We start from the raw sequence: 18,722 nt of genomic DNA on the forward strand, positions 1-18,722 counted from the left end.
CGGAGCTTCTGAGTCGGAGCCGGTGGCCTCCGCGCCCGGCTTCCCAGCCGCTCCGCACTCCCGCTTCCCCCGCCCGCCTCCCGGCGCCGCGCCCCCCACGAAGTTCTGCCTCCCGCGCCGCCCCCCGCGAGGACTTCAGAGGCGGTCCTGGGCCGGCCGACGCTGATTGGTGGCCTCCCGGGCGCCCCGCCCCCCGTGCACGCGCAGGAGGTGGGGCGGGCCCAACGTGGGCACGCGCGCGGCGCGGCCCCGAGAGCGAAGCGTCCGTGACCCGCGTGCCGGGCCCAGGCGTCCGGGGCCAGGCGACAGCGAGGTGGGGGCGGGCGGCGGCAGGGCGCTCCGGGGCTGGGGTGCTCACGTGGCGCCGAAGGCCCCCGCACGCCCCGGCGGCGCCCCCCAGCCGCGGCCAGCCGGGCGTCCCGCAGGGGCTGGGAGCTGCCCAAGGGGCCGTCGTCGTCGCCAGCCCGGTAGCCCGGATGTCGCTGCCCCCCGCGGCGGGGCCGCCGACGCGTTTCTCGGCCCGGGAGGAGGCTCGTCTTAAAGGGACAGCGCCGCGTTCGAGCCAGAGGGGGCGGTGCGTCCTGCCCTCCGTGCGCGACCCCTGCCCCGGGGGGCGCCGCGGCGCCCGCCGCCCCGGGCCCCCTGCTCCGGACGGAGCGCAGGCGGAGCGCGGCGCCCCGCCCCGGGATGGCCGCAGAAGGCCGCCCGGAGGCCAGGTTTTCCTCCGGCCCGAGCGTGGCCGGTGGCGCCGCGCGGGGCCGGAAGGCGCCGGCCTGTGATTGGCCGAGGCCCCTGTGAATGCAGGACATTGTCTGGTCGCGGCCGTCTCTGTCTCTGCCCGCCGCCCTTCCACCGAGCAAGATGGGTGCGCAGCGAGGTCCCGGGGCGGCCCGGTCCCTCCGGCCCGCAGTCCCTGCGGCGGTGGGAACCCGGAGTGGGAAAACCTAACTTTCACGAGATCATGGCATCCGAGAATGGAACCGAGGTGCTGTTTCAAAATACAAAACCATCTCCACTAGGAAATAAAATCATTTGTGTTTGACATAAAGGTTTCCTTTAAGATAAAAAATGCTAAGGTAATTGAAAAGCGCCAAGTTATAAAAACGGCTGTTTTGTCTTCAAGATTTCTTTAATTAGGATCTATGATAATTCCTCTGAATATCCTTTATAAAAATTTAAGCAATATGTATATCATATATACATACATGTATATAGGAAACAACCTTGTTCTAGAAGTGCAGCTTCTCTAGGTCTTAGTGTCCTTACGCTGGACTGGTCGCTTTCCAAGTTTGCTTCCATTGTAAAAATAACTCTGATTCTGATTCTAGGCGTAAAGTTCTGATACATCCTATGTACTGGATCATATCTCAAGGCCTTGGAATAGATGAGACCTTTTAAAGAACCCTTGAGGAGATTACAGTTCTCCTAAGATTGTCTTTGAAAATATGTGGGAGTTATTTAAGTGAAGTTGTAATCTTTTAGTAATTTTGGCATAAAGGAAAATGAGCAGTAGAGAAATGTACGGAGGTCAATCAGTTATTAGTCAATGTGAAAAGCAAGGTTTTCTTTCATCCTAAAGAAGTTTTCTAGGTAACAGAATATTATAATAAGGAATAACCATCTTTCCTATTTTGTTCCCAGTATCAAAGGCGTAGGAAGGTGGCAAAGGAGAGAAGACACACATGAAATAAGAGATACAGAAATGGAAAATGTTTGGAGAGTTTTGAATAAAATTAAGTCGGTATTTGCTTTTTTAAAAAAACTGAATAGGAAAAATTGTAGAGTTAAAAGCACACGCGTTGATATAGATAATATTTTGTAGGTACAGTTTTGTGCCCTCTTCAAAATTTAAAAAAAAAAAATCAGTGCTTTCATTTAATTGAGCAATCAACAAGAATTAGAGATTTGGAAATGACAAACAAATGAAGGAAGGAAAGTATCCAGAAAAGAAGATAAATTTAATGGACATGATTCATTGCAAGAGACATGACCTCATTCCTTAATAGAGGGATTTCCACTAACCCAGATTTGATGTTACAGAAATTTGTTTTACAGACTTTCCTCAAAATTATACTAATTTGATATTGCCCCCCCCCCCTTATTTGTTACGGAAAGGGAAGAAATACAAGGAAAAAATTTAAACATTGTTGCAGCTTCCTCAAATGACAATTGTTGCAGGCTCCTTCACCCTTACCCATCTTAATAAAGGAATGAAAAAGCAGAAATCATCAGCATAAAGATTCTAGCTGTCTCCAGAAATGAAACATGAATAGTTGTGTGATGTCTGTGAGTGAAGCAAATTTAGTTTTGATTATTTAAGCTTCTAGTATTTAAATTGTTGATTTTCCTAATTAAACAGATTTTTACTTAAGTTATTAAAATTTAGAGGTTAAGCTGAGTGAAATAAAAATAAATTGTTTACAATAAACACAAGCAGCAGGTAATATGATACAGTCTACAAGGCATGCAGTGTCTTACCAAGTAAGTTTAAGACTTTTCCAGAAAGTTTTTTCCTTAAGATTTTTGCTTTGGTATTTGATGTATAACTATAGGTTAGTCTGTATAGAGTGATAGTATTTATGGAACTCTTGGTATATGCCAAACCCTGTTCTAAGTGTCTTCTTTGATCTTCACAAAAATGTTGGGAGCAGGTACAAGCATCCCCATTTTAAAGATTTGGAAACTGAAGCTCTAGAGGTCAGGTAGCTTGCCCAAGGTCAGACAGCTTGCCCAAGGTCAGACAGTTGGTGGGTGTAGAGCTGGGACTCGGGCCTAAAATCCTGTCTGAATCTGCTCAAAGCAGCTGGCTCTGTGTTTTCAGTCACTCACTAGGCAGACTTAGTTACTTCTATGGATATGATTATTCATTTTTTATCAGTTCTTTTTGACAGTTACGCATTTAAATATTTTTGCATTAGCCCTGTCATTCATTTATGTTTCAGGTGACCATGTAGATACAAGATTGCCACCTGTATTTATTTTGCTACAGAAAGTGAAGCATCCCTATCATTTTTAAAGAGAAACACCCCCTCAGATTTGCATCTCCTGTTCTCTTTTAAACAGACATGTACATGGACAGTAGCCCATGAGCAAGTCCCCTCACCCTCTGCTTTTCTGTCTTTTGTCTTTTTCTTCTTTCTGGCGTATTGCTTCTCAGGACCCCCATAATACCTACTGGCCGTGGTAGCTGCATCTAATTGGTGTCAGTCCCAGAGCAGGCGCTGGCGTCATTCAGTTAGTGTCTGAATGCGTACAAATCAGCCAGTCCTTCACAAGACCGAGAAGGGAGGAGCAATCAGGAATGCAAGACAGGGACTTCCCTGGTGGCGCAGTGGTTGAGAATCCACCTCCCAATGCAGGGGACACGGGTTCAATCCCCGGTCTGGGAAGATCCCACATGCCACGGAGCAACTAAGCCGGTGAGCCACGACTACTGAAGCCCTCGAGCCTAGAGCCCGTGCTCCGCAACAAGAGAAGCCACCGCAGTGAGAAGCCCGCGCACAGCAACAAAGACCCAACGCAGCCAAAAATAAAATAAAACTAAAAAAAAAAAAAAAGGATGCAAGACAGGAATTTGGGGGGCTCAGTAGCATAAAGCTGAGGCAAAGGGCTGTGCCTTTAAGACTTTTTTTGTTTTGTTTTGCCTTTTTTTCTTCAGTCTGTATCTTTAGCTGAGAAGTGGCACATCCTTAATGACAGCCAAGGGTACAGGGTCACTGTCCCTCACATTTACCTTGCTCTGTCTAGGCACTGGTCCCAGAGTTAGTGGCCTTTATAGTCTTCATCTGTAGCTCTGCCCAAGACAGGGGGTAGGGCAGTCTGTCTCAGTCCCTGTCTTCGCTCGTTCCAAGTGCCTGTGTCAGGAGGTTAAGAAATCAGAAATAAAATCATTCTGAAGGGGATCACTTGTGACTCATTAATCCATGTGATTTCTGATGCTCATTGTCACTGGAAATTGAGTTGGCTAAGTCTGTTTAACTTCTGTGACGAAGGATCAGCGTTCGGATTTGACGTTCTGGGGGCTGAGAGGGATGAAAGGATTGCGTTCAGCTGTCCTCCACTCCCCACCCCGTACCCACGGCAGCACTCGTGGCTCTTTGTCCTTGGTCAACAGGCCTCCGTCTGCAGTGAAACACTGGCAGGGAAGCGCACAGGGCAGCGTGGAGGGTGGCACAGCACCTGGTTAGCCCGACCCGCCCAAGCCCGCTGCCACCAGTGGGTGACGGGCACGACCAGCATCAGTGTCTCAACAGCCCAGGTGCCCAGAAGGGCAGGGGAGACACCTCTGCAGACCCCACAGAGAGAGCCATCTGGCCTCTTATTCCTCAGTGGCTGTCTTTTCATTGATTTTTTTTTTTTTTTAACAAAGGTCCATAATTAAGCCCTTACCGTCTGATATTTCTCAAATCCAAGTATTAAGACACCTTACAAATGTGTAAAAATGCGTTAAATCGAATAACAAGCACCCGCTCTCATTTCTCTTTGTACTAGTATCCTTAGCACTCAACAGGTGGCCACTGTCTCTTCCTGGGCTCCAGCACACAGCCAGATTCTGGAAATGCCATCTTCTCTCTGTACCCCTGAGCCTTGGTGGGGATGCTGGTCCCCAGATGCCTTCCTTTGCCGATTCGTTTCAGTCTGCCCACACTTCTTAAAAGTCTTTTCAAAAAGCCTGACTGAACGTGTATCTCCTTACCTCTTCTGGTCCTGCCTGCCTCTCACATCCGTCAGGATCTGACCCTGACCCACTCCTCCAGCGCAGCCTGCGGCCTGGCCCTTCTGCATCCTCTCTGTCTCTCACAGCAAACTCCTCCTCCCCATACACCTGGACCCTCGAGTCCGCTGCTCTTTCTGTCCCGAACACACCGTGAAGACGCCCTGGGCCCCTTCCGTGTGGGCTGCGTCTACTGTTCGCTGACCACATCGTTTTTGAATTGCTGCCTTGCCTTTCCAAGACTGGAGGTTCCCTGAGGTCAGAGACCACGTCTTAACCACCTGTGCCTCTTGGCGCTTAGCACAGCACGGAACACACGAATAACATCATGAAACCATCGCTAAATCACAGCTGAGAAGGTTTTGTCTCCTCTATTGATTTTTTCCCGAGACCAGCTTTCTAGCTTTTCAAATTTTAATCAATTCAAAATTGAAGTGTCATCTGTTTCAATCTTGTCAGTATGTACGTAGATAAAAGTATATCTTATAATTAGTATTCACACGATAGCATGCTCTTACCACACTGTATACAACAGTTATGCTCTCAAAAGTTGAGTAAATTAATATTTCTAATTCAGGTGTTTAAATTTAAGGTCATTTGATTTCTTTATTCGTGGCGAGGCTTTTTTTTTTCTCCTTTTTGTAGAGCAAATAGTCATACTCTAGGTTATTTATTTTGGAAATATTACTTCCTGTACATCAGATTTACCTTAAGAAAAGCAATTGTATGCTGTACCCTACTACATTACAAGTAGATTTAACTGAGAAGTGTCATTTTTCTGTCTTTTGCCCGTAAATATAAAAGTAAAGACAATGATGCAACAGTCGTATTTTTCCTCAAGGCCACGCACCGTCTGTGTGTTTTCGGCGGTTGGAGAAGGTGGAGGGGTGCACAAGCCCCTCTGTCCCTCCCTGTGTTTTCCAGCTCTAGCAGAGACGTTTTCTGTAATTGGTTTTCCACATTTGCCAAGAGTCTGTTTCCTCTTAACATTCAACATGCTTAACAGAAGTCTTGTAATAGTTCCAAAAACAATAAAACCAGTCTCGAGCATAAAAATGATACACATACAAAACACACTGGTTTTTTGTTGTTGTTCTTGTGGCTTTGGTTTTGTTAAGTTCTTTCTAATAATTTTTAGTGTCAAATCATGTGGTAGAAGTAAAAAAAGTTTTCTTCACAGTAATAGAAACCCCCTAAAGAAATGCAATCAGAGAGTTGTCAGCACAGAGGCCGTCCGGGGACAGTGGTGCCCTCTCAGTGTCCTGCACGTCGCAGTAGTGATGAAGTGCGGGTTACGATTCAATTTAGTGCTGTGTCCTCAGAAGGAACAAAACCTTATTTGAGGTTCAGGCTTCTAATGTATCGGTAAGGCTGTTCTTAATCTGTGAAAGTCCGTTTCTCACATTGTCAAATGTTAACATAAAAAAGCAGCACTAGCTTATATTTTATCCCACCCACCATCACTCCTAAGAAGAGGGCTAAAACGTCCCAACGATCAGTTTCTCTGCTTTAACAATCAGATGTTTGACAAGTGAAAAAAAATGGAGACTTCTTTTTCAGTTTTTACTTAATCTAAATATTACAGTTACTAGTTTTATTATTGTTCAAGCAGCTTTAAGTGTTCAGGGCATCTGGACTTAGGAAGAGCTTTGAAATCCCAGAGAGGAATCAGAGGCACTGACAAGCTGGAAACTGTGGCGCTGATAACAAAATCTCCACGATCTCGTGCAAGGCATTTTAACCGTTTCTTCATCAGTAAACTGGAATCCAAAAGATAAGTCCTTGGCAATAAAAATAAATAACCCTGGAGAAGGGACGTCACTGTGGGAGCAAGCAGCCCAGAGCTGGCAGGGTTCTATCTCCTGATCCAGCCCATGGTTGGGAGGCCTGTTCTGGACGGTTCCCCAGTCCGGCCCTGGCTGTCCACTAAAGGAGTCGGCAGTTTTCCACCGGACCCCAATGGGGCGTGAACTAAAGCTTTAGTGCTCCAAGCATGTTGGGGTGACCAACAGCATCCACGTGACCACAGACAGCGCTGGAAATGCAGAGGCTCAGGCTGTACCCCGACCTGTGGAATCCGAACCTGCATCTGAACGGGGTCCGCGGGTTCCCTCCAACACCATCCCAGCTGAAGACCAAGCAAGAGTGTCCAGAGCTGCTGAACTGGGAACCCCCTCGGATACTGTGGGTGTCACGTGAGCATCTGTTTCCCGGGAGTGGGAAATTTGGGGGGAATAAAAAAGGAGTACTTAACCTCACGGAGCTTGACCAATACATGGAGTTCGAATTATCAACTGCGAGGAAAAAAAATAAAACAAAACAAAAAACTGGTGGGCGTGCTCGTCACCCAGTGGAGAAGGCTTACCTTTCAAATCAAAGAAATGGGAGAAGGCACCCATTTCTCAGAGCTGCTGTAACAAAGAACCACGGCCTTCGCAACCCGCGGGCCTCGCTTCTCTCCGGAAGCAGAAGCGCTGGCGGGCGGGGCCGCTCCTCCCCGACGCCGGGCGCATGCGCGCGGCCTGATCCAGCCTCGCGGATGCCCGGCGGTCCTTGGCTCGCGGCCGCAGCGCTCCCATCTCCGCCGCGGGTGGCACGTGGCCTCTCCGGGGTGTCCGCCTCTTCACAGGGTGTTTTCTTCTTCTGGAAAAACCAGTCGTGTTGGATTCAGCCTCCTCTTTCCCAACTCCTGTGTGATGTCATCTGCAAAGATGTTATTTCCAAATAAGGTCACGCTCTGCCAGCCTCCAGGATGCGAAGGTGAGGAAGACCTCTTCTGGAGGGGGAGAGGGCAGAGCAGCGTGAAAGCCTCGCAGGGTGTCTTTGCAACTTCACTTCAGGACATCCCCCAGCCCCATTTCGAGTCCGGGGCCCTGTAACAAGCCCCAACCGACAGCCTCACTTGCAACCCAGCGCCACGGGCTCCAGGACGCTGGCGGAGAGCCCCATCCTCCCCACCCCGCATCGCCCCCGCCCGGCGCGGCCCCAAGGGCGCTGTAGACGGATGCGGGAAGTGTGACATGGAGGCAGCGGGAGAGCCTCGTGCTGGGGAAAGCAATTAGGAGTTTGTCACTAGAGTACAGTGACAGTGACAAGGTCCCTTAACAGTGTCACGACGCACATTTTTATTGTTGTGAGGTCCATACACCAACCTCAGGCATTTCAAACTGGAGGCGGTAAACTCACTCATCAAATGTTCGAGCGCCAAGCACGCACAAGACCCTGTACTCAGCGCTGCGGAATTTGGGTGGTTGGCTATTAGAAACAAACAAACAAACATCAAATTAAATAAATCTAGGAAGTTAATCCAAGGTTGCAATTAAAATTTTTTTATTTTGCCAATTATGGGCATTTTTTAAAAATTGCCATCATAATAGCAAGGACTTCAATTACTTTATTTAAAATTTGTATTTATTTTGAAGAGTAATATCAAAATGTACGAAGGATGACAGGGAAAAAGTAAATGTCCCTCCCACAGCGACAACCACTATTTCTTGAGAAAAGACATTTTAACACCAAAGAAGTAGGAAGGACATAATCTTAGAGAAAAAAAAAGACCTTTTTCCAAAAAAGGAACAGTTTGGAAAAATATATATGTATATGTATATATTTTTCCTTTCTTTATTCATCCATTTATTTTTTACAAGTATTTTTTACACTCCTTTTATGAATGAGGCATTGTTTTTCGTGCAGGAGACACATCAGAGAACAAAACGGTGAAAATAGCGTTCCCTGCCCTCTTGGACTTTATGATTTGGCGAAAACTGAATCTGAAATCGGGACACAGGAATCCAGGTGGATGAAGCTGAAGGAAGAGGATGCCACCGTGGCTGAGAGCCACCCGTTATCCTGCAGGCACACGAGGTACAAAGGTGGCGTGAGTTTAGAAGCAGCCCACCTGCCTTGCCCAGGACCTGTCAGAGGTCAGGCCACGAGGGCCAGTTTCATGTGTGGCTCTGAACAGACTCGAGAAACAGAGTCTGACAATAGAATTTGGTTCAGGGGTGAGTAAAAATACAGAAGATGGGTGTCGAGGTGGGTGTTGGAGGGATATTATGGGGCAGAGAGGAGAGTGATTTTTAATTTTTTTTTTTTTTTTTTTTTAATTTATTTTTGGCTGTGTTGGGTCTTCGTTTCTGTGCGAGGGCTTTCTCTAGCTGCGGCAAGTGCGGGCCACTCTTCATCACGGTGCGTGGGCCTCTCACTATCGTGACCTCTCTTGTTGCCGAGCACAGGCTCCAGATGCGCAAGCTCAGTAGTTGTGGCTCACGGGCCTAGTGGCTCCGCAGCATGTGGGATCTTCCCAGACCAGGGCTCGAACCCGTGTCCCCTGCATTGGCAGGCAGATTCTCAACCACTGCGCCACCAGGGAAGCCCGGGGATTTTTAATTTTTTGATGGGGTTTCTGCTCATGCAAAGAAACCAGCTAAATCTGCATGCTACCTTCTTCCTTCTTCAAGTATCTGGGCGTGCCTCGAACCCAGGGAGTGGTTCAGCTGTGGTAGATTACTGGGCTCTGCCTGTGGCTCTCCCAGCAGATCTGGTGGGAAGCATAAACCTCAATCTTTACACTTTTAAAAAATTAATAGACTTTTTTTTTTCATCAGTTTTAAGTTTATAGAAAAGTTTCCACGTACCTCATCAGCCATCCCCATTCCCCCTATTAACATCTTGCTTTAGTGTGATAATTTGTTACAACTGATGAATGCATATTGATATATTATTATTAACTAAAGTCAATAGTTTACATCAGGGTTCGCTCTTTGTGTTGCATTCTGTGGGTTTTGACAGATGTATAATGACATGTATCCACCATGGTAGTGTCATATGGAATAATTTCCCTGCCCTAGAAATCCCCTGCACTGCACCTATTCATCCCTCCCTCCCCGAAACCCCTGGCAACCCATGATCTTTTTACTGCCTCTATAGATTTTGCCTTTTCCAGAATGTCATAGAGTCAGAACCATCCAGTATGTGGCACTTCAGATTGTCTTATTTCACTTAGCATTACACATTGAAAGTTCTTCCAATGTCTCTTCATGCTTAATAGCTCATTTCTTTTTAGCAGTGAATACTATTCCATTGTCTAGATGCCCCACAGTTTGTATTTCCATTAATCTATTAAGGGACATCTTGGTTGCTTCTAAGTATTGTCATTTATGAATAAAGCTGCTGTAAACAGTTGTGTGCAGGGTTTTTGTGTGAACATAAGTTTTCAACTTATACAGGTAAATACTAAGGAGAGTTATTGCAGGATCATATAATCAGAGTATGTTTAACCTTTATATTTTTCTTTCAAGAAACTCTTCTCTTTGTGTAAAATTTCAAATGCAAAAAAAAAAGCATAACATTTTTATCTTAAAATATGCTGCATGCAATTTCTTTCTTGACATGAGTTTGTCAGTATTTGACATCACGACACAAAGCTAGAAATACAATTTCCCCTTTAAACTCCATCAACATTTAATGACCAAGTAAAGCTTTAATCCTGGATGTTACTAAGCATTTTTATTTTTTGATAGGCAAAAATTGGCATCTCTTTGTTTCAACTTATATTTTACTGATCTTGAGGTCTTTTTATATGTTTGGAAGTAATTTGTATTTCTTCTTTTGTGAATTGTCTGTTCATGTCTTTTGCCTGTTTTTTTCTTTTAAAATAAAATTTCATTTATACAAGTAATATATTAATGTATTATTATTAAGAAATTCAAATAGCATAGAAGTATATAGAATTAAAATAAGAATTCTCCATCCAGAAATTAGTTATTAAGTCCAAAGTTGGGGATGTACTCCTCTATATAATTTTCTGTCTGTGTGTGATACATATATACACATACATGTGTATATATGTATATATATATGACTGTAGTATATGTATTATGCTGCATTGCACTTTTTAACTTAACAATATGTCTTGTATATGTAGATTTATATATTATATAAATGGTTTTACTTAATAATGTCATACATATTGAATCCTGATTTTTTTTACCATTGTTTAGTGTTACATGAATTTTTTTTTCTTTTCTCTTTCTCTTTCTATTGAGTCAACATGTATATACTGCTTACTGGGCATAAAGTACTCTTCTAGTGCTTCATAAATATTAGCCCATTTCATCATCATAACAACCCCATGGAATAGGTATGGCTAATATCCCCATTTTATCAAGGAAACAGGTATAAAAAGGTGAACTAACTTGCTCAAGATCACAGCGCTAGTCAGTTGCAGAACAGATTTAAAATTTATTCTAAAATTCCCTTATCGATAGGTTTAAGTTGTTTCCAATCTTTGACTGCACTCAATATCCCAGAGACATGGCAAGATGCCTGAAGAAGGGAGGGGGAGGAAATCAGTCCAGAAAGGCTGAGAAAGTCGGAAGGAAGTACCAAGCCAGGTAGGAAAAGGAGGGCCAAGGGCACTGGATGGGCACTGGTGTGCGGAGAGCGCTCATCTTTACAGTGTCTCTCAGGTAAAAGGGTGCCATGGAGCCAATAATGTGATCTGTCTTGGGGACAAGGCTGAAAGAGCCCGCCTGCTGGGCAGGGCACCATGTGGAAAACTCGATTAGGCCACAAGCAAGGACTCCGATAGTCGTTATTTTTCAATGATTTGGATGCATTATATTATCAAGTAGCACATTCACATGATTTACTATACTTACTTGGCAAATACCCAGTATTTGCTGAATGTTCATTTATATTGAATTGAATCAAATGCATACTGAGTGAATATCTGCTGTTTATTTTGGGCTGACATTTTATAAGTAAAACAAGAGAAAGGCTGTTTTTTAGGATAATGAACTAAGAGAAGTATAGAAGAGAAAACAAGCAGTTGAAAAATAAAAATAGATGAGAAATGAATAAAAATGAGCAGAAATCATAAAATGCCTTAGATTTGGTTAAATAAAAAGCAAAATGGGGGACTTCCCTGGCGGTCCGGTGGTTAGGACTCAGCGCTCTCACTGCCGAGGGCACGGATTCAATCCCTGGTCGGGGAACCAAGATCCCACAAGCCGCGCGGTGCGGCCGAGAAAAAAAAAAAAAAAAAGCAAATTTGAAAATGCAGAAGTAAGATTAATTTTAGATTTTTGAAAACAAACTGAGCTCCTCAAAACTGTTTCTGGAATGAATGTCATTATCCTAAAAGTCCTTGTTGCACAGAAAGACATGTCTTGTTCCTGGATGAGAACATTTGGTATCAAACAATGTCAATTTTCCCCCAAGTTAAACTATACATTTAAAACAATTTTTAAAAATCCCAATAGAATTTGGGGGGTTTTGAGAGATGGTGGGTGCTAACGTAGAAACGTAGAAGTCTGTGACACAATAAAAATATCAGAAACAAGTCCAAATATGCATATAAATTTTTTTGTCTGAAATTAAAGCATTTAAATGTAATGAGGAAAAGATGAACTGCTTAATAAATGACACCGAACCTAAAGATTTTCAAGTTGCCAAAAGTATATTTTTTTAAGTAAAAATTCCCATTTTTGGTAATTGAGTACAGGAAACAGGCCATTCTCAAGGTCTACTTGGAAAATAAATTGGTACATTTCTCAAGGGAAATTACATATATAAAATCTTTAACAATGTCTGTACTTTATGAACCAGTAATTCCATTTCTAAGAATGTATTTTAAAGAAATAATTGTTGATATGCCCAAAGATTTAGTGATAAGGTGAACTGAGTGTTGATTACTGTATCTAAATACTTATAACCCTAGCAAACAGGAGGGGGTGATGAGATAACTGATGTCACCTCCACACAGTGAAATACTATACAGCCACCAACACCATGCAGAAAATACAAGGCAACATTTACTGAGCACTTACTATGTGTCAAGCAAATTTTCAAGAACTTTCCATGTGACAGCGTGTTTTCCCCTCCCCGCCGCCGTATGCGGTGGGCGATCGCTCCTTCCACGTTATAGATGAGGAACCTGAACGAGGTGGTTCCATCCCTCCCTGGTCAGCAGTCCAGCCTGTATTTGAACGTGACCGCGGAGTTCCTGAGCCCGCATTCCTCCTCACTACAACTAAGGAGATTCTGTAACAACATGGCAGTAAGTGAAAGAAAGCCACGTGCACGGAGGGATGCCATTAGCGTAAAAGAATATATGCAGACGTAATCACAGAAAGAGACGGGAAAGAAATACAGCAAGCTGTGAAATCGTTTTCTCTGGGTGCTGAGATGCCGGGTCATCTGAGCGGACGCTGTTGGTGCCCTGGTCCCCACCCTCGAGTCACCAGCTCGAGTCCTTTATTACAGGCCAAGAATTCCCTGCCTAAAGGCCCGCTCGGCGGTGTACAGGGCGGCCGGGGGGGGCTGAGGTCCCAGGAGCAACGCCCGCCAGTGAAGGAGGGGCACTTGGCTGCGGTGCGTCCTGCTCCGGGTCTCAGAGGGTCGCCGTGGGAACGAGGCCGGGGCACCTACGGCAGTAACACACCCGATAACGCCCTTCGCCAGCGCCGCCCCCTCTCCCCGTTTCTGCAGGTCCTCGCTGTGCCCCTGGGACCCCCTCCCCCGCAGATCACTTGAGCCCAGAACTTGTCTCAGAGTGGGCTTTGAGGGGTATCCAAACTTGGAGAGTAGTTTTACATTTTTCTTCTCTCGTTTATGTTCTCCGCTGCAAATAGATCGCATTTTAACAAGTTATAAAGGAAGACGAAGTTTTTGTTTTGTTTTTCTTTTTTGTTTTTTTTTAAAGGAATTCACTGGACTTCTAGTCAAACAAGGTGGATTGAACACATGCATTTATCTCCTCCCCAAGACCTCAACGAACGGCACTACAGGAATAAAACGTACAAATACACAAGGACAAAGAGGATAGGAGAGGAGATTGGCAGTGTATAAAATGCCCGGGACTCCCCTGGTGGTCCAGGGGTTAAGGCTTTACCTTCCAATTAAGGGGGTATGGGTTCGATCACTTGTCGGGGAGCTAAGGTCCCACATGCCTCAGTGCCAAGAAACCAAAACATAAAACAGAAGCAATATTGTAACAAATTCAATGAAGACTTTAAAAGTGGTCCACATCAAAAAAAATGTTAAAAAAAAAAAAAAAAAGAAATGCCCACAACATTCTGACTTAGCAGAGGGAAGGTCTGTGAACAGTGAGCCAGTCACCCGGGAAGGGGAGCTGGAGACGTGCGGTCAGCTCCAGGCCACTGCCCAGCACTGCGGAGCTGGAGTGCCCACCTCCGTCCCTCCGGCACGGGGGCGGGAGGTTCACAGGGACGCACCAAGCGACAGGTGAGAAGCCGGACTGAGAGCTCCGGGGAGGAGCTTGTGAGACGGGGTCGGATGGGACGAGGATGGTTGTTTTTATGTAAACCTTCTAATACTATTTGTCTTTTTAAAAACTCTGGGCAAATATCATTTTAATACTTTAAAAAATAAAACATTGAAGCCATGCTTTTGTTATTTAAATGTAGAAAAATCAGAACCAGGTTGGCGCCAAGTACTATCAGATAATCAGACTGATTTACACACACACACACACACACACACACACACACACACACACGTGTCCATTGCAGCTGTGGTCATAATACCCAAAAGGTGGAAACCAGCCAAATGTCCATCAGTGACTGAATGGACAAACTGTGGTTTTACCCATGCGACGGAATATTATTCAGTCATAACCAGGAATGAAGTACTGATGCACATTTCAACACGTGTGAGCCTCAAAAACATTATGCTTAATGAAAAAAGCCAGACACAGATGGCCACATGTCGTATGATTCCATTTATATGAAATGTCCCGAGTAGGTAGAACCACAGGGACAGAACACAGATTAGTGGGCACCAGGGGCTGGGTCGAGGGGTAAGGGGGAGTAACTGATGAATAGGTACGGGGTCTCTTTTGGGGCGATGATGAAAGTGTTTTGAAACTAGATAGAAGGGGTGGGTTGCACAGATGGTGAAGTACTAAAGGCTACTGAATTGTTCACTTAAAGATGCTTAATTTTGTTATGTGAATGTCACTTCAGTCTAAAAGAAAGAAAGAAGTATTCCGGTTGAGAAAGGAGTGGGAAGGCAGGAAGAATTAGGAAGCTTGGCACCACTGCACACGTCCCGTTTTCAGGGATTGCATTCTGCCGACGGCGATGCTGCCTGGTAGGACGACACACGGCCCTCAGACCGGGCAGCGTCACGGAGGCCCACGCGTGCCGGGCCCACGAAGTTGTGGAGGCCCAAGTGGCAAAGGGCTCAGGTTCCAATGGGTCTTGATTAAGGAGTGAGACATTCAGAATTAGGAAGGGGCTTATTTCATGGTTGAGCTTTTCTCTAGATTTAGTAGACACAAATGAAAATAAGGAACCTGAAGGGAGCATTCTTTAAAATCTCTACGCCTAGCTTGTTCATGTCACGTGGTGGTCCCCAAAGCTTCATCATAAACACAGACTAGGCTGATTATAGAGCAGAGTGCCTTCCTTTCATACTGTCTAAAATCCATAACCCATAACCACATTTGTTATGGGCTGCACTGTGCCTCCCCTCCCAAATTCATATGTTGAAATCTTATACCCCAGTATTGAAGAATGTGACCTCATTTGGAGATAGAATCTTTAAAGTAATCCAGTTAAAATGAGGTCATTAGGGTGGGCCCTTAACCCATATGACTGGTGTCCTTATACAAAGAGGAAATTTGGATACGAAGACACACATAAAGGGACGATGATGTGAAGAGACACAGGGTCACGATGGCCATCTACAAGCCAAGGAGAGAGGCCTAGCACAGTCTTCCCTCACAGCCGTCAAAAGGGACCAGCCCTGCCGACACCTTGATCTTAGACTTTTAGCCTCTAGAACTGAGATAATAAATTTCTGTTGTTTAAGACCCCCAGTTTACGATACTTTGTTCTGGCAGCCCTAGCAAACTAATACAGCATTACATAATAACCCTTGCTTTTCACCCTTAAAAGGCAAATTAGTTGCATAAATGCTTCACGCATCATGTAATGGCTGGTCCCATGGAATAAATCATGATCCTTGGAGATGGTTAAGTTTCCATAGGACAGGTCCCAGGAACAGATAGCTTTGTGGCCACAGCCCCTGACAGAGCCATCTCTGATTACAGTCCTTAGCAAATGCTTTCATAATTCTGATTGCAAAGAGGATGTTAAACTTAAATGCTTTAACACAAATCAGCACCTGCTTGAGGGAAAAGTCTGAAATGAAGTATGGATACTTGTCCCGGCTGCGCCCAACTCACGCAGAAGTGCACGTGAAAAAAGACACAGCGGAGGGCCGACTGCAGCCAGTTTCCACGTTCTTGTAAATGTGAATTCTGTGCAGCAGCTCCTGGGGACTGGAACGTGGCAATTTTAATGCAGAATTAATTGTCAAGTATAAGACTGCAGTGGCCTTCTCCCTAGTGACTATCTCACCCTCCAGCTAGTCGCCTTCACTCTTGTTCTCGATGCTCTGTACCTTGTTAGCAATACTCAAATGATCAAAAATGATTTCAGGGGCTTCCCTGGTGGCGCAGTGGTTGAGAATCCGCCTGCCAATGCAGGGGATACGGGTTTGAGCCCTGGCCTGGGCAGATCCCACATGCCACGGAGCAACTAAGCCCGTGAGCCACAACTACTGAGCCCGCGAGCCACAACTACTGAGCCCATGAGCCACAACTACTAAAGCTCACGCGCCTAGAGCCCGGGCTCCCCAACAAGAGAAGCCACCGCAATGAGAAGCCCGCGCACCGCAATGAAGAGCAGCTCCCGCTCGCCACAACTAGAGAAAGCCCGTGCGCAGCAACAAAGACCCAACACAGCCAAAAATAAATAAATAAATAAATTAATTAATTAATTTAAAAAAATGATTTCAGGATCTCAAACTCAAAACACAACCCCTCTTGGTCAGCTTGCACCTACCTTTTGTTTTTACTTGCTTACTTTCACAACAGGATGTCGTTGCTGAACTTGTGTTACATCTCCACTTTCATTGTCAGCATCATAATCATCATAAGATCACATTTATACACACTGACATCTGCTTCAATTTTAAACAATTCTGGGCTTAAGTAACATTAAAAATGCTATCTTTAATGTCATATAAGGAAAGTAATGTGTTGTATCTATGATTTTTCATGAAATCCCTATGTACAAAAATGTTTCATATTCTGAATAGCCTCTAGATGTGTAAATTAAATTACCTGAAGCAGGAAGATGTAAAAATATTCCTAGAGATTAACTTTGCTTCTCTCAGGATGATTTCTACATGTGCCATGCAGTGAAGCAGCTGTTACTCTCCCATAAACCCACGGCTTCAACACGACCTTTCACTGAAGGGACACAGACAACCTATGAAAAAAGGTCTTCATTCATAGGATGTAAGGGATGTATTAATTTCCTAGGGTGGCCGTAACAAAGTGCCACTGACCGGGTGACTTGAAACAGCAGGAACTTCTTCTTGCACAACTCTGGAGGCTTGACACCAGAAGTCAAGAGGTCGGCAGGGGGGTAATCCCTGAAACCCGTGGGGGCCTCATCCTAGCGGCTGGTGGCTTGCTGGCCATCTCGGGGGCTCCCGGGTTTGAGGCTGCCTCGTCCACACGGTCTTCTCCGTGTGTGTGTCTTCACATGGCCGTCTTCTGATAAGGACACCAGCCCTGCTCCTGAATGACTTCATCTTAACTCATTACATCTGCAACCATCTTGCTTCCAAATAAAGACAAATTCTGAGGTATGAGGGCTTAGAACTTCAGCATGCATATTTTTTGGGGGGCTGGCGGGGAGCACAAGTCAACCCACGGAAAGGGGAGAGGGTAGACTTCACATATTCAAGTTCTGAGGGCAACTCGTAAGGCAGCATTTTTGATTGATGGAGACAAAATCTTAATTTACAAGGAAGTACATACGTATAACACATAGGCACAGTTTACAGAATTATAAAGCAAGTATCCACGTAACCCCCACTTAGGTCAAGAAACAGAACACACAGCAGAGAAGCCCCCCGTGTGCCCCTCCCTCATCAAAACCGCCTCCAGGACCCAGCCAGCACCCCACATTACATTCAGTTGTCGTGTCTGTCTCCTCCCATCTGTGTTCCTTATTCTTTATCTTTCACAACCTTGGTATTTTTGAAGAGCACTGGCCACTTACTTTGTAGGATTTTCCTCAATTTGGGTTCGTCTGAGGTTTCCCAATGACTAGGTTGACGTTATACATTTTGGGCAAGAATTCCACAGAACTGTGCAATGTGGTAATGTCACTTTTTAATACTATAGGTAGGTTCAATCATTCGTTTTTATTTCGAGTTCCTGGCACATCATGGTTGATTTTAATTATTTTCAGAGTATGTGAAACATTACTATAGTTTTGAGTTAAACGAAACTGTATATTGAAAGGTGCTACTCGTCCCGACTCTGTACTCACCCCCTGTAGGTAACCAGTCTCATTAGTTTCTAGTTTATTTTTCTTGTGTTTCTTTTGCACAGGTGAGCAGATACATGTATATTTTCGTCTCCTGCCTTCCTTATTAAATGAGCGATGGTAAACTGTAGACATGCTTGCATTTTGCTTTTCTCATTTTGCTTAACAATATATCCTGGAAATCATGACATCAGTACATAGAGCTCTTCCACATACTTTTTACACCCGTGTAGGACTACATTGTGTGACGTACCAGCTTACTGAATCACTCCTATGTAAAGACATTGAGGTCATTTTCAATTATTTTGCAACTAACAGCCAATGCTGCAGTGAGCAACCTTGAGCACATGTACTTTCGCATTGTTGGAGGGTATCATCAGGTTATTTTCCTAGAAGTGGGAAGGCTGGGTCAGCAGGTTAAGTATCTCCTGGTTCTATTAGGTATTGTGAGTTCCTCTCCAGAAAGCTAATACCAGTCTGCACTTCCACCAGCAACATATGAGACATTTCACCAACAGAATGTGTTGTCATACTTGTATTAAACTTCTTCCAATATCATAGTTGAGAAATGGCATCTCAGTTTTAATTTGCATTTCTAATTGTCTGAATTTTAAACCATATTTTAGGGACAC

Source organism: Balaenoptera ricei, chromosome 17 (assembly GCF_028023285.1).
Source record: "Balaenoptera ricei isolate mBalRic1 chromosome 17, mBalRic1.hap2, whole genome shotgun sequence".
In the NCBI taxonomy this organism is placed as follows: Eukaryota; Metazoa; Chordata; class Mammalia; order Artiodactyla; family Balaenopteridae; genus Balaenoptera; species Balaenoptera ricei.